The 16,952-nt window shown below is 37.3% G+C and overlaps 1 long non-coding RNA gene across 1 annotated transcript in view; it reads right to left on the bottom strand.

Moving 5' to 3' along the window:
• Positions 1 to 13,822: 13,822 nt before the first annotated feature.
• LOC307185904 overlaps positions 13,823 to 16,952 on the bottom strand; it is a 33,180-nt gene continuing 30,050 nt past the window's right edge. The window contains exon 5 of the long non-coding RNA XR_013828203.1: positions 13,823 to 14,638. This is a non-coding gene — a long non-coding RNA (uncharacterized lncRNA). The remainder of the gene's footprint in view (positions 14,639 to 16,952) is intronic.

Genomic DNA, 16,952 nt, shown 5'->3' with positions numbered 1-16,952 from the left:
ATGGGCACACTAGAGCCAACTGAACAGCAAGGCATCAAGCAATAGGAAACTACTGCAGTTTCACAACATACATTAAAAACTGTATTTTTTGCTGGAGCGTGGAGAAAAGGGAACCCTCCTATGCTGTTGGTGGGAAGGTAAATTGGTACAGCCACTATGGGAAACAGTATGGAGGTTCCTCAAAAAACTAAAAATAGAGTTGCCATGTGATCCAGCAATCCCACTCCTGGGCATATACCCAGACAAAAGTATAATTTGAAAAGATACATGCACCCCTATGTTCATAGCAGCATTATTTACAATAACCAAGACATGGAGACAACCTAAATGTCCATCGACAGATGAATGAATAAAGAAGATGTGGTATATACATACAATGGAATATTACTCAGCCATAAAAAAGAATAAAACAATGTCATTTGCAGCAACATGGATGGACTTAGAGATTATCATACTAAGCAAAGTTAAGTCAGAAGGAGAAAGACAAATACCATATGATATCACTTATATGTGGAATCTAAAATATGACACAAATGAACCTGTTTATGAAACAGAAACAGACTCACAGACATAGAGAACAGACTTGTGGTTGCCAAGGGGGAGTAGGAGTGGGGGAGGGAAGGATTGGGAGTTTGAGATTAGCAGATGGAAACTAGTATATATAGGATAGATAAACAACAAGGTCCTACTGTATAGCACAGGGAACTATGTTCAATATGCTGTGATAAACTGTAATGGAAAAGAATATGAAAAAGAATGTATATATATGTATAGCTGAGTCATTTTGCTGTACAGCAGAAATTAACACAACATTGTAAATCAACTATACTTCAAAAACTAAGTTTTTTAAAAACTATATTTTTATGTTCTCTCTTCTCTGGCTCTTTATCAAGGGATCCAAAATATTGCTCTCTTTCTGTTCATATATTTTTAAAGTAGTTTATCATTATTATACTACTACTTTGTAGGTATAACAAAAAGGAAGAAATGTACATGGATTCATATCTCTTAGTTCTTCAAATAAGAAGACTTTTTTTTAAAAAAGGAAAGAAAATTTCCAAAAGCATTTTTAGTTCTTGAAGAAATTTATAACAGAATGAGTGGTACAATAATCACTTTATTGAGAACATCTACAATGTTAAGAATTTGCTTTTATTTTCTGTGGATAAGAAGATCTATTATGTTATGAAATTGCTTCCAGAAGAAATTCATTAATTATGAAATTGCTTTCCAAAAGAGATTGGATTTATACAGATTTACTCTGCAATTTAGGGGTTATCTCTACTTCACATATTCTTATGAAAATTGTTTGATAATGTTTTTTGTTTTGTTTTGTTTTGCAGAATACGCAGTCAAAACCTCTCTATTCTGTCCCACCAAAAACTACTTTTAATTTCAGCTAATGAGGATGCTGTACCAATTATTTGCAACAGCTTCTTATTTGCTATTAACTAAATCTTGATTCTTTTTTGGTTCACATTTTAATGTTATTTTCAGTACATTACAATTTCAGAAAATTAATGTGGACAATAAAGTTATAAAAGCAACCAGCCTTCCTTTCTCCTGGACACATTTGTAATTGGTTTGGCCCAGGCCACAATTATTCTATAACCAAAATACATCAAATGCCTACAATGTGTCAAGCACTATGCTAGGTCCTGAGGAACTAATCGTATGACTAAGAAGAATATTATCTCTAGTCTACCTGTGCTCTAACAAAAATAACTGCTATTCAACCAATAAGAACCAAAAATAATGAGTTCTATGAAGAAATGCATAATACTATGGTATCCCATGAGGGAGAATTAATATCAACTGGGGTTTTAGGAAAGGTTCTCTGGAGAAAATTATATTAAACTAAGACAGGTTCTCTGGAGAAAATTATAGTAAACTAAGACCAAATGGCAGTTGTCTTCCAATATTTATTTTCTCCTTATTCCATGTAATAGAACTTTACCTGGATATATAGAGACTCAGAATGAAGATTCCTTGCTTTCTTCACAGCTAAATGAAGTAAAATGACTAATTTCTGGCAAATGAAATATGAATAGAACAATGTTTTGGGGTTTGTACCCTTAGAGGGAAAGTACATGACCTCATTTTTAATCACTTTCTGCTGGGGGAATATGATCATGATGATAAGACATCTTGGAGAATGTGAGTAAAACAAACTATGGGGATAGGAGAGTAAAAAGAAAAGAGTATGGGCCTCTGATGATATTCACAGCATAGCAGCCATACGAACTTAGATATAAAATTCAATTTTGTTTAAATTACTGTTACTTTTGTTCTCTGTGACATACAGTTGGACATATATCTTAATACTTTCTTGAAAAAAGAGGCTAAGTAATCCAGAGGTAGAAGAGGAGGACAGCCTTCTAGACAAGTGGATAATTGTGCACAACCCATTCAAGGAACTGAAATTGCTCAATATGACTGGTATAGAAAGAGGAAGGGGTGGATTTGTCAAGATGAAGCTGCAGAGGTGCTACAGTAGATTGTTGTAAGAATGACCCTCAGTGTGTTTGTGCCTCTGGGTACTCACTCTCAGCCTGACCATGTGATTTGCTTTGGACAATTGAACAGTCTCAAATTGGACACTGTTAGCAAAGTGCCTATGTGCTGGGTTTTGCTCTCATGTTGCTCTTTTGAACCCTGAGACCACCACTTGGGCCAAGCCTGGGCTAGCCTACTGGAGGATGAGACCACGTGGAGCAGATATGTGCTGTCCCAGCTGAGCCCCCTGAGACCAACCAGCCTGCAATGGTTGGACATACAAGTGAAGCTGTCCCAGACTAACTAGCCCCAGCAAAGCTGCCAGATGACCTCCGCAATCTATCAGAACAGCCCATTTGAGAAATGCCTAGCAGACCTACAGAATTATAAGTAAATAAATGATTGTTGTAAGCAGCTACATTTTGAGATAACTTGTTACACAGCAAAAGCTAACTGATAAAAGTAGACAGCACAGATTACATGGGATTTTATGGTTATTATTCATTCATCCAATATTTATTGAGCACTATGTACCAGGCAGTGTGCTAAGTAGGCACTGGAGATGCAGCTGTGGACAAGACATAAGGTCTCTGCCCTCATGGAGCTTACCTTCTTATTGGCCATACTAAGAAATTTGATTCACCATACGGACAATTTAAAAAACTATTAAAAGTCTTTAAAGCAAGGGATCAATTTATGCTATTTGCATTTTTAAAAGATTGTTCTAGTTACAATGTGGAGGGTGGGTTGGAAGGGGTAAGTATGAAGACTGAAAGATAAGATAGGAGGTTGATGCAACAGTCCAGGTGAGGAATAATTGTGACATAGACTAAGGTCGTATTGGTGGACATAGAATAGAGATTAGTTAATTAAGATTTAGAAAGCACACGGTTTGCTAACTGATTAAAACTATGGAGTGAGGAAAAAGGAGGATCAAGGATAACTCATTTTCTAACTTGAGCAAGTCATCAATAAATAAAAGTGCCATTTACTGAGGTACAGAACATGGAAAGCAGAGAAGGTTTATGGAATAAAGATTGTGACATAAGATTTAAAGAAGTAGAATTTGAAATGCTCATGAAATATTAAAGTAGAAATATCAAAAAGGTAGATATATGATTCTGGAGCTCCATGAAATTCTGGTCTGCATATATAAATTTGGAATTATTTTAATTTCTGTTAAAACCACATAGAAGCAGAGGACATTGCCTAGAGAAGGAACAGTGTAAATGAAGAGAAAGGAGGACCTTGGACAGAATTTGGAGGAATGATAACACTTAATGGTTTATTAGAGAAGGAGAATCTAGCTAAAAAGATTAAGAAGAAACAGCAAGAAAACTTTTATATATAGAATGGATAAATAACCTGGTTCTACTGTACAGCACAGGGAACTATATTCAATATCCTTTGACAAACCATAATGGAAAAGAATATAAAAAAGAATATATATATATATATATATATATATATATATATATATATATGTAACAAAATCACTTTGCTGTAAAGCAGTAATTAACACAACATTTTAAATCAACTATACTTCAATTTAAAAAAAGAAGAAGAAACACCAAGGAAAATGGGAACCTGGGATGTGTCTTCACATGAAAAAAGGGGAAAAAGAAGTTTTTATTGAAGTATAGTTGATTTACAATACTGTGTTAGTTTCAGGTGTAGAGAAAAGATTAGGTTAGGCATATATAAATATATTTTTTGTATTCTTTTCCATTATAGTTATTACAAGATATTGAATATAGTTCCCAGTGCTATACAGTAGAACCTTGTTGTTTACCTATTTTATAAATAGTAGTTTGTATCTGCTAATCCCAAGTCCCTAATTTATCCCTCCCCCACATGCTTTCCCCTTCAGGAACCATAAGTCTGTTCTCTATGTCTGTGAGTCTGTTTCTATCTTGTAAATAAGTTTATTTATATCATGTTTTAGATTCCACATATAAGTGATACCATATGATATTTGTCTTTCTCTGTCAGACTTACTTCACTTAGTATGATAATCTCTAGGTCCATCCATGTTGTTGCAAATGGCATTATTTTTTCCTTTTTATGGCTGAGTGATATTCCATATATATTGTATATATATACCACATCTTCTTTATCCGTTCATCTGTTGATGAACATTTAGGTTGCTTCCATGTCTTGGCTATTGTAAAAAGAATGTTGCTATGAACATTGGGGTGCATGTATCTTTTTGAATTAAAGTTTTCTCCAGATATATGCCCAGGAGTGGAATTGCTGGATTATATAGTAATTCTATTTTTAGTTTTTTAATGAGCCTCCATACTGTTTTCCAGAGTGGCTTCACCAATTTACATTCCCACCAGTAGTGTAGGAGGGTACACTGGGAAAAGAATATTTTAAGAAAAGAATGGTCAACTCTATTGAATGTTGCTGAAGATGGAAAAGCATTATTCGGATATAGTAACTGGGAGACCACTGGTGAGATGAGAAGAACCCCTGAGGAGAACTGGATTTGGAAGCCAGAATGGAACGGGTTGAGAAGCTAGTGGAAAGTAAGGTCAAAGTGACAGCTAGTGTGCACAACTCTGTCAAGAAGTCAGGCGGTAAAGATGAGAAAAATAAGCACATGACTACATAGGGGAACATGGGACTAAGGAATAGCTTAAACATTTGCATACTTGAATATTAATAAGAAGGAGCTGGTAAAGATGAAGACGTTGAAACTACAGGTTAAATAAAAGAGGGATGAAATTCAGGTGGAGGATATGACATTTTATAGGAGTCAGATGTTTTGTCTGGTGACAGTGGGGGAGAAAGGAAAGGATGGATGCAGATGCAGGAAGATTTGTAAATTTGGTGGAGGTTGAGGGAAATCCCACATGATGGTTTCTCTTTTCATGTGTATAACACAGGGGGTAAGTTCATATGCTGATAATAAAGAGGTAGAGGAGGAGGGCCCTGAAGATTTAAGGAGAGTGAAGAAAGTTTAGAACAGCTTTTGTGGTAAGTAGGAAAGCAAGCTGAGTTGAAAAACATGGTAAGATTGCTGAGCATTGTGGAGAGCCAAGTGACATGTGTGAGCATGAATTTACAGTAGTGCCATTTGAGTTTAGACTCGGTGGGAAGAATCACTGGGTTTATCTGGAGTTGGAGGCTTTCCAGGTAAATGCAGCCAACAGGCGAAGGATCAAGGGAGTTAGGATATTAGCAGGACAGTAATTGAAATATGGAAGCAAGGAATCTAATCTAAGGAGGGCAGTGGAAGGCGTGAAAACTAGAAGAGATGCATATCAGGACCAAGAAAAGAGATCAATGGCCTGGAGATCAAATGAGGTAGAAGAACAGTCATGGCCTAGATAGCAAAGCAGGAAGTGTTGATAGGTAGGATGAGGAGACAGACAGACTTTAGGGTGGTCGCCAGGATGCCTACCTCCTGGTGTTCATACCTTCATGTGATCCTCTTCCTTGAGTGCAGGCAGGACCTGTGACTTGCTTCTAACCAACAGAATACAGCACAGGTGATGGGATGTACCTGATTACATGTATGTGATTACAGTACACAAGATTGTAATGGCCATCTTGAGAAGGCATTCTCTTTCCCTTGATGGCTCTGAAGAAACAGTTGCCATGTAGTGAGATGACCTATGTCAAGGGTCATGGATAAGCAAATGAAGAGGACCTCTGGCCAGCAGTCAACAAGAAACTGAGGATTTCAGTCCAACAAGTTGTAAGAAACTGAAAGCTGCCAGCAACCACTTGAGCTAGAAAGTGGCTCCTTCCTCAGTTTTGCCTTAGTTGAGACTGGAGCCTGGTCTACACCTTCATAGCAGCAATGAGACACCCTGAAGTTTAGCCTGATGTCTTAACTCATAGAAACTGAGATAATAAATGTGCTCTGTTCTAAGCTGCTAAATTTGTGATGATATTATTACAAAGCATAAATAATTAATAGAGAGGAGGCGGTCAAAGAGGAACGTCAGACCAGAGGTGATGACAAGCACAGGAAGTTATCTCAGGAGGAAGTGAAAGGGGTGGCATGAAGGAAGGGGTTAGTGGAAATGAGAACGATTTACAGAAACAGGTTGTGTTGTCTGTTCCACAAGGACCAAAAAGTTACATATGCGTTGAACTTCAGATTTTAAAGAAATATGATAACAGCAGATGCTGAGAACTCTTAGCAGTGCATATACAGAAAAATACAGTCTCAGACTGTCCATGCGAAGATGAGCACAGTACTGAGACATCTGTGTTTAAGATAAGACAACCATCACAGCCCAGTTCTTTTGGAAGCACCACAGTGAACTGATAGAGCATGGTCTTTGGACGCATCTGGGTTTGGACTACAGCTCTGTGATTGACTAGCTATGTAGCCATGGGAAATTTCTTCACCTCTCTGAGTTTCTGTTTCTTATATATAAAATGTATTTATTTCATTGTAGGGTTGCTACAACGATGAAATGAGACTATAGATGCAAAACACTGATTGCTGCACCTGGCATAAAGTAAGGGCTCAAATATAGCTCTTTCTTATGTTTCACAGAAGAAACTTCCTTTTCACAAAAATAATTGATCAAATGGGTTCAAAGACTGGAGGAAAATGTCACATAGGCAGTCAAAGAGAGGAAGTACTTAGAAGAAACTATACAAAAAATAAAAATAGACATTCATCTATATGAATAGAAGAGCACAAAAGGAATTGAGAAATCCACTATGTTCCAGCAGAGATGAAGAAAGAGGAAAATCGTAGTTTTAAAAGAAATGAGATAAGGCTGAATTACAAACTTATAGGATGTAACACTGAATTTCAGAAATATTATCTCATTCTCCCACTAGGAGATAATAAACCAATATCCATACCCCACAAGATCAATATATTTTTTTTACATTTTTATTGGAGTATAATTGCTTTACAATGGTGTGTTAGTTTCTGCTTTATAACAAAGTGAATCAGATATACATATACATATATCCCCATATCTCTTCCCTCTTGCGTCTCCCTCCCTCCCACCCTCCCTGTCCCACCCTTCTAGCTGGTCACAAAGCACCGAGCTGATCTCCCTGTGCTATGCGACTGCTTCCCACTAGCTATCTATTTTACATTTGGTAGTGTATATATGACCATATATATACTACCACTCTCTCACTTTGTCCCAGCTACCCTTCCCCCTCCCCGTGTCTTCAAGTCCATTCTCTAGTGGGTCTGCGTCTTTATTCCCATCTTGCCCCTAGTTTCTTCATGACCTTTTTTATTCTTTTTTACATTCCATATATAGGTGTTAGCATACAGTATTTGTTTTTCTCTTCCTGACTTACTTCACGTTGTATGACAGACTCCAGGTCCATCCACCTCACTACAAATAACTCAATTTCGTTTCTTTTTATGGCTGAGTAATATTCCATTGTATGTATGTGCCACATCTTCTTTATCCATTCATCTGTCAATGGACACTTAGGTTGCTTCCATGTCCTGGCTATTGTAAATGGAACTACAATGAACATTGTGGTACATGACTCTTTTTGAATTATGGTTTTCTCAGGGTATATGCCCAGTAGTGGGATTGCTGGGTTATATGGTAGTTCTATTTTTAGTTTTCTAAGGAACCTCCATACTGTTCTCCATAGTGGCTGTAACAATTTACATTCTCACGAACAGTGTATGAGGGTTCCATTTTCTCCACACCCTCTCCAGCTTATTGTTTGTAGATTTTTTGATGATGGCCATTCTGACCGGTGTGAGATGATATCAGATAGTAGGATTGAATTGCATTTCTCTAATGATTAATCATATTGAGCATTCTTTCATGTCTTTGTTGTCAATCTGTATATCTTCTTTGGAGAAATATTTAGGTCTTCTGCCCATTTTTGGATTGGGTTGTCTGTTTTTTTGATATTGAGCTGCATGAGCTGCTTGTAAATTTTGTACATAAATCCTCTGTCAGTTGCATCATTTGCAAATATTTTCTCCCATTCTGAGGGTTGTCTTTTCGTCTTGTTTATGGTTTCCTTTGCTGTGCAAAAGCTTTTAAGTTTCATTAGGTCCCATTTGTTTATTTTTGTTTTTATTTCCATTTCTCTAGGAGGTGGGTCAAAAAGTATCTTGCTGTGATTTATATCATAGATTCTTCTGCCTACGTTTTCCTCTAAGAGTTTGATAATGTCTGGCCTTATTTTTAGGTCTTTAATCCATTTTGAGTTTATTTTTGTGTATAGTGTTAGGGAATGTTCTAATTTCATTCTTTTACATGTAGCACTCCAGTTTTCCCAGCACCACTTATTGAAGAGCTGTCTTTTCTCCATTGTATATTCTTGCCTCCTTTATCAAAGATAAGGTGACTATATGTGCATGGGTTTATCTCTGGGCTTTCTATCCTGTTCCATTGATGTATATTTCTATTTTTCCACCAGTACCATACTGTCTTGATTACTGTAGCTTTGTAGTATAGTCTGAAGTCCAGGAGCCTGATTCCTCCAGCTCCGTTTTTCTTTCTCAAGATTGCTTTGGCTATTCAGAATCTTTTGTTTTTCTATAAAAATTGTGAAAGTTTTTGTTCTAATTCTGTGAATAATGCCACTGGTAGTTTGATAGGGATTACATTGAATCTGTAGACTGCTTCAGGTAGTATACTCATTTTCACAATGTTGATTCTTCCATTCCAAGAACATAGTATATCTCTCCATCTATTTGTATCATCTTTAATTTCTTTCATCAGTGTCATATAATTTTCTGCATACAGGTCTTTTCTCTCCTTCGGTAGGTTTATTCCTAGGTATATTATTCTTTCTGTTGCAATGGTAAATGGGAGTATTTTCTTAATTTAATTTTCAGATTTTTCATCATTAGTGTATAGGAATACAAGAGATTTCTGTGCATTAATTTTATATCCTGCAACTTTACCAAATTCATTGATTAGTTCTAGCAGTTTTCTGGTAGCATCTTTAGGATTCTTTATCTATAGTATCATGTCATTTGCAAGCTGTGACAGCTTTATTTCTTCTTTTCCCATTTGGATTCCTTTTATTTCCTTTTCTTCTCTGAATGCTATGGTTAAAACTTCCAAAACTATGTTGAATAATAGTGGTGAGAGTAGGCAACCTTGTCTTGCTCCTGACCTTAGTGGAAATGCTTTCAGTTTTTCACCATTGACAATGATGTTGCCTGTGGGTTTGTCATATATGGCCTTTATTATGTTGAGGTAAGTTCCCTCTATGCCTACTTTGTAGAGGATTTTATCATAAATGGTTGTTGAATTTTGTCAAAAGATTTCTCTGCATCTATTGAGATGATCATATGGTTTTTATCTTTCAGTTTGTTAATATGGTGTATCACATTGATTGATTTGCATATATTGAAGAATCCCTGCATTCCTGAGATAAAACCCACTTGATCATGATGTATGATCCTTTTAATGTGGTGTTGGATTCTCTTTGCTAGTATTTTGAGGATTTTTGCATCTATGTTCATCAGTGATATTGGTCTGTAGTTTTCATTCTTTGTGACATCTTTGTCTGGTTTTGGTATCAGGGTGATGGTGGCCTCATAAAATGAGATTGGGAGTGTTCCTCCCTCTGTATATTTTGGAAGAGTTTGAGAAGGATATGTTTCAGCTCTTCTTTAAATGTTTCATAGAATTTGCCTGTGAAGCAATCTGGTCCTGGGCTTTTGTTTCTTGGAAGAATTTTAATCACAGTTTCAATTTCAGTGCTTGTGACTGGTCTGTTCATATTTTCTATTTCTTCCTGATTCAGTCTTGGCAGGATGTGCATTTCTAAGAATTTGTCCATTTCTTCCAGTTTGCCCATTTTATTGGCATAGAGTTGCTTGTAGTAATCTCTCATGATCCTTTGTATTTCTGCAGTGTCAGTTGTTACTTCTCCTTTTTCATTTCTAATTCTATTGATTTGAGTCTTCTCCCTTTTTTCTTGATGAGTCTGGCTAATGGTTTATCAATTTTATCTTCTCAAAGAACCAGCTGTTAGTTTTATTGATCTTTGCTATCATTTCCTTCATTTCTTTTTCATTTATTTCTGATCTGATCTTTCTGATTTCTTCCCTTCTGCTAACTTTGGGTTTTTTTGTTCTTCTTTCTCTAATTGCTTTAGGTGTAAGGTTAGTTCGTTTACTTGAGATGTTTCTTGCTTCTTAAGGTAGGATTGTATTGCTATAAAATTCCCTCTTAGAACTGCTTTTGCTGCATCCCATAGGTTTTGGGTTGTCGTGTTTTCATTGTCATTTGTTTCTTGATATTTTTTGATTTCCTCTTTGATTTCTCCAGTGATCTCTTGGTTATTAAGTAGTGTATTGTTTAGCCTCCATGTGTTTGTATTTTTTACAGATTTTTTTCCTGTAACTGATATCTAGTCTCATAGCGTTGTGGCCTGAAAAGACACTTGATATGATTTCAATTTTCTTAAATCTATCAAGGCTTGATTTGTGACCCAAGATACGCTCTATCCTGGAGAATGTTCCATGAGCACTGAGAATAAAGTGTATTGTGTTGTTTTTGGATGGAATATCCTATAAATATCAATTAAGTCCATCTTGTTTAATGTATCATTTAAGGCTTGTGTTTCCTTATTTATTTTCGTTTTGGGTGATCTGTCCATTGATGAAAGTGGGGTGTTAAAGTCCCCTGTTATGATTGTGTTACTGTTGATTTCCCCTTTTACGGCTGTTAATGTTTGCCTTTCATAGTGAGGTGCTCCTATGTTGGGTGCATAAATATTTACAATTGTTATATCTTCTTCTTGGATTGATCCCTTGATCATTATGTAGTGGCCTTCTTTGTCTTTTGTAATAGTCTTTGTTTTAAACTCTATTTTGTCTGATATGAGAATTGCTACTGCAGCTTTCTTTTGATTTCCATTTGCATGAAATATCTTTTTCCATCCCCTCACTTTCAGTCTGTATGTGTCCCTAGGTCTGAAGTGGGTCTGTTGTAGCATATATACAGGTCTTGTTTTTGTATCCATTCAGCTAGTCTATGTCTTTTTGTTGGAGCATTTAATTCTTTTACATTTAAGGTAATTATCGATATGTATGTTCCTATTACCATTTTCTTAATTGTTTGGGGTTTGTTATTGTAGGTCTTTTCCTTCTCTTGTGTTTCCTGCCTAGAGAAGTTCCTTTAGCATTTGTTGTAAAGCTGGTTTGGTGGTGCTGAATTCTCTTAGCTTTTGCTTGTCTGTAAAGGTTTTAATTTCTCCATCTAATCTGAATGAGATCCTTGCTGGGTCAAGTAATCTTGGTTGTAGGTTTTTCCCTTTCATCACTTTAAATATGTCCTGCCACTCCCTTCTGGCTTACAGAGTTTCTGCTGAAAGATCAGCTTTTAACATTATGGGGATTGCTTTTTATGTTATTTGTTGTTTTTCCCTTGCAGCTTTTAATATTTTTTCTTTGTATTTAATTTTTGATAGTTTGATGTGTCTTGGTGTGTTTCTCCTTGGATTTACCCTGTATGGGATTCTCTGTGCTTCGCAGACTTGATTAACTATTTCCATTCCCACATTAGGGAAGTTTTCAACTATAATCTCTTCAAATATTTTCTCAGTCCCTTTCTTTTTCTCTTCTTCTTCTGGGACCCCTATATTTCTAATGTTGGTGCATTTAATATTGTCCCAGAGGTCTCTGAGACTGTCCTCAATCCTTTTCATTCTTTTTCCTTTATTCTGCTGTGCAGTAGTTATTTCCACTATTTTATCTTCCAGGTCACTTATCAGTTCTTCTGCCTCAGTTATTCTGCTATTGATCCCTTCTAGAGAATTTTTAATTTCCTTTATTGTATTGTTCATCATTGTTTGTTTGCTCTTTAGTTCTTCTAGGTCCTTGTTAAATGTTTCTTGTATTTTCTCCAATTCTATATCTAAGATTTTGGATCATCTTTACTCTCATTATTCTGAATTCTTTTTCAGGTAGACTGCCTATTTTCTCTTCATTTGTTAGGTCTAGTGGATTTTTACCTTGCTCCTTCATCTGCTGTGTGTTTGTCTGTCTTCTCATTTTGCTTAACTCACTGTGTTTTGGGGTCTCCTTTTCACAGGCTGCAGGTTCGTAGTTCCCATTGTTTTTGGTGTCTGCCTCCAGTGGCTAAGGTTGGTTCAGTGGGTTGTGTAGGCTTCCTGGTGGAAAGGACTAGTGCCTGTTTTCTGGTGGATGAGGCTGGATCTTGTCTTTCTGTTGGGCAGATCCACGTCTGGTGGTGTGTTTTGAGGTGTCTGTGACCTTATTATGATTTTAGGCAGGCTCTCTGCTAATGGGTGGGTTTGTGTTCCTGTCTTGCTAGTTGTTTGGCATAGGGTGTTCAGCTCTGTAGCTTGCTGGTTGTTGAGTGGAGCTGGGTCTTGGCATTGAGTTGGAGATCTCTGAGAGATTTTCACCGTTTTGTATTCCGTGGAGCTGGGAGGTCTCTTGTGGACCAATGTCCTGAACTTGGCTCTCCCACCTCAGAGGCCCAGCCCTGATGCCTGGCTGGAGTACCAAGATCCTGTCATCCATGCAGCTCAGAATAAAAGGGAGAAAAAAGAAATAAAGAAAGAAAGAAAAAGATTAAATAAAATAAGATTTAAAAGTTATTAAAATAAAAAACAAAAAATAATTAAAAAAAATTTTAAGTGATTTAAAAAACGAAAGAAAGAATTAACAACCAAACCAAAAAACAAATCCACCAATGATAACAAGTGCTGAAAACTATACTAAAAAAAAAAAACAACAACAATGGACAGAAAGAACCCTAGGACAAATGGTAAAAGCAAAGCTATACAGACAAAATCACACACAGAAGCATTCGCATACACACTCACAAAAAGAGAAAAAGGGAAATATATATATATATCATTGCTCCCAAAGTCCACCTCCTCAATTTGGGATGATTCATTGTCTATTCATGTATTCCACAGATGCAGGGTACATCAAGTTGTTTGTGGGGATTTAATCCGCTGCTCCTGAGGCTGTATGAAGAAATTTCCCTTTCTCTTCTTTGTTTGCACAGTTCCTGGGATTCAGCTTTGGATTTGGCCCTGTCTCTGCATGTAGGTCACCCTCTGGCGTCTCTTCTTTGCCCCGACAGGAGGGGGTTAAAGTAGCAGCTGATTAGGGGGCTCTGGCTCACTCAGGCCGGAGGGAGGGAGGGGTACGGATGTGGGGCGAGCCTGCAGCAGCAGAGGCCAGCGTGACGTTGCACCAGCCTGAGGTGCGCCGTGCATTCTCCCGGGGAGCTTGTCCCTGGATCACAGGACGCTGGCAGTGGCTGGCTGCACAGGCTCCCGGGAGGGGAGGTGTGGGTGGTGACCTGTGCTTGCACACAGGCTTCTTGGTGGCTGCAGCAGCAGCCTTAGCATCTCATGCCCGTCTCTGGGGTCTGCGCTGATAGCTGTGGCTCACGTCCATCTCTGGAGCTCCTTTAAGCGGCGCTCTGAATCCCCTCTCCTCGTGCACCAGGAAACAAAGAGGCAAGAAAAAGTCTGTTGCCTCTTAGGCAGCTCCAGACTTTTCCTCTCCCTCCCGGCTAGCCGTGGCGCACTAGCCCCTTCAGGCTGTGTTCACGCCGCCAACCCCAGTCCTGTCCCTGTGATCCAATCTCCGAAGCCTGAGCCTCAGCTCCCAGCCCTGCCCGCCCCGGCGGGTGAGCAGAAAAGCCTCTCGGGCTGGTGAGTGCTGGTCCACACCGACCCTCTGTGCGGGAATCTCTCTGCTTTGCCCTCCGCATCCCTGTGGCTGCACTCTCCTCCACAGCTCTGAAGCTTACTCCCTCCACCACCCGCAGTGTCCGCCCGGGAAGGGGCTTCTAGTGTGTGGAAACCTTTCCTCCTTCACAGCTCCCTCCCACTGGCGCAGGTCCCGTCCCTATTCTTTGTCTCTGTTTTTTCTTTTTTCTTTTACCCTACCCAGGTACTGGGGAGTTTCTTGCCTTTTGGGAGGTCTGAGGCCTTCTGCCAGCGTTCGGTAGGTGTTCTGTAGGAGTTGTTCCACATGTAGATGTATTTCTGATGTGTTTGTGGGAAGGAAGGTGATCTCCACGTCTTACTCTTCTGCCATCTTGAAGCTCTACCTCAATACATTTTTGAAAGTTTCTTTCCCTAACTGTGAGTGAAGACTTTATTTTAGGACTATCGTCCAGTGTAGTGCTGGCCTTTGGGGTGGTCTCACACACAGAACCTCTCTTTTCTGGAAGAAAATAAGAGTATTCTTTCTCAGGTGCTTGCTTATTAATCATGTTAAGTCATTCTTTAAAGGCAATAAACAATGCATACATGGTAATTAGGACAGAATTATTTTTCAAGGGAAAATAAAGTCTGGTTTAATATGTTTTGGATTCATGCTCCCAAGAATAAACCCACAATTTTCCATCCCTTTACCAAAAAGGAAAAAAAAAATCATCTGTTTTAAAGGAAATGGAATCCTGATATTTGGGTTAATTTACACTTATAACTATCCAGATATATTTCAAGAACTAGTTGATATTTGAGAATATATTTTTCAGATGTTTTAAATAGAAAAATCATATTTTGTTTAAGGTAAACAAACCAAAACAGCAAAACATTGACTTTTGTGGAAACTATGGTCTTAAGAAATACAAATAAATTTTAAAGTTAAAAATCCTTCTCTTATATCCAACATTTATTCTAAATTTTTACATGTAAAAATATCAGTAATGTCTATAAATGCCCAGGTGTTCACAACTATTAATAAATGAAAATGTTTGCAGAATTTCATGCCCTTGGGCAAGAAATAAAATTTAGATATATTTCTAATAAAGAACTGAAGAATTTCTTTACAAGTAAACTATCCATTTTGAAAATAAAATGATACATGCAGTTCATGGATTTTTGAATAAGGAAGAATTTGTAGTCTCAAACCACACCACACAAATAATTTTTTAACTATATCACATTCTATCAAATCAGATATATTGTCGCCTTAGATGTAATGATTTCTCTGGTCCTAAAATTTAAATGCTAAGGTTTTGTTTTAGTCTGTCAGAACATTCTTTCACAAATATCTGTCCCCTTCCAGACCAAATAACCACAAGACTACTGCAAATTCACATTTTAAATTACATGATAAAGGTTTTATAACATAGCACTTTCTCCAGGACAATTATTTATAAGATAAATAAAGTTTTAAATGTTTATTTGAAAATGTTTAAATAATCATATATTTAGGTTTGATCTAACTAGACTCATATTTTACTTGTCGCTCACATTTTCAAAGAAATGTTTGCCAGATTGTCAAATTGCCAAAATTGTAAACAGCTTAGTATTTTGAAGATTAATTCTGCATCTTAATTAAGGTAGACTGTTTTAAATAAAAAAGTCTTTGTATTTTTACATTACTCTTGAATTAAGCACATTCAGAAATAGAGCATGCTTTTATTCAATCATTAGTAAACATTCATTTGCATATGTTGTTTTGGTGGCTTAGTTGCCAAACATTCCACTAAATGATAAATAGGTACTCACTGAGGAATTAAACTTTCCTACAGGGTGGTCTTGATTTGAGTCAAAGCCAGAAAATTAATGCTTAGTTTCCAAAACACCTAACGCACACAAAAGTAATTAATTCTATAGCTGTGTGGGCTTTCAATTCTGTGAATTTATAATGTCTTCCATATTTATTAATTGTTTACATAGTTAAGGTATTATACTTTCTCACATCATTTATGTAGGGTTGAGATACAAACGAGTTAATTTACTTGATGTAATCATTAATTACTGAATCATCTCGGTTGTGATCGTTCTGTTTATGAGGTAATTTCATTATGCAGACTGTGTTCCATTATTTTATAATTAGGTACCATTTCTGCACACCCTCTGGCCCCATTAGCTCACCCTTCCAATTCCATCGAAGGGAAACGTATTAGCAAATTACACCACTGCAACTGATTCAGGTATTATAAGAAATTGGCAATTACCAAAGAAAAAAAAATCTAGCATGGACTATAAAAATAACAGTTTAAGTCACTACCATTAAATAAGACTATTTTTTCAAAATAAATCTGAATTGACAAGACTCAGTTTCATGAGACACATCTCCCCGCCTTCATGAGAAATCTACAAGAGTGACCCCTACAGCAGGGGCCCAAGGGATCTCCATCCCAGTTCAGCCCCTCTCACTGACACCAACTCCAGTCATTATGCAGATTGAAAATCAGTGTCAGGGATGTTCAATGGTGCATCAGCAGAGTCTTGGAGACTCAAGGACACATGTGAGTTGTGGGGCTGGCCACATAAAAGAGGCTAGGCGATAGTGGCTGGTCATAGCCCCTGTAACTGTGGCTGGTGCAGGGAACGTTGCAGATAGAATCCGTCTGATTCAGACATGATTCCATCATTCCATTTATGAGTCAGACATGATTAAGGACCAATTGCAGATATTTAGCAAAGGCCAACTATCTATAAGGAAACTCACGTAAATGCCGCCTGCTAATTGATGCTGTTACATTTAGGGAATTTATATCTAGCAATAAAACTTTACTCAG

This window comes from Stenella coeruleoalba (genome assembly GCF_951394435.1).
Source record: "Stenella coeruleoalba genome assembly, chromosome: 4".
Classification (NCBI taxonomy): Eukaryota; Metazoa; Chordata; class Mammalia; order Artiodactyla; family Delphinidae; genus Stenella; species Stenella coeruleoalba.
The sequence above is the reverse complement of the archived record's forward strand: the minus strand, read 5'-3'. Positions and strand labels throughout refer to the sequence as shown.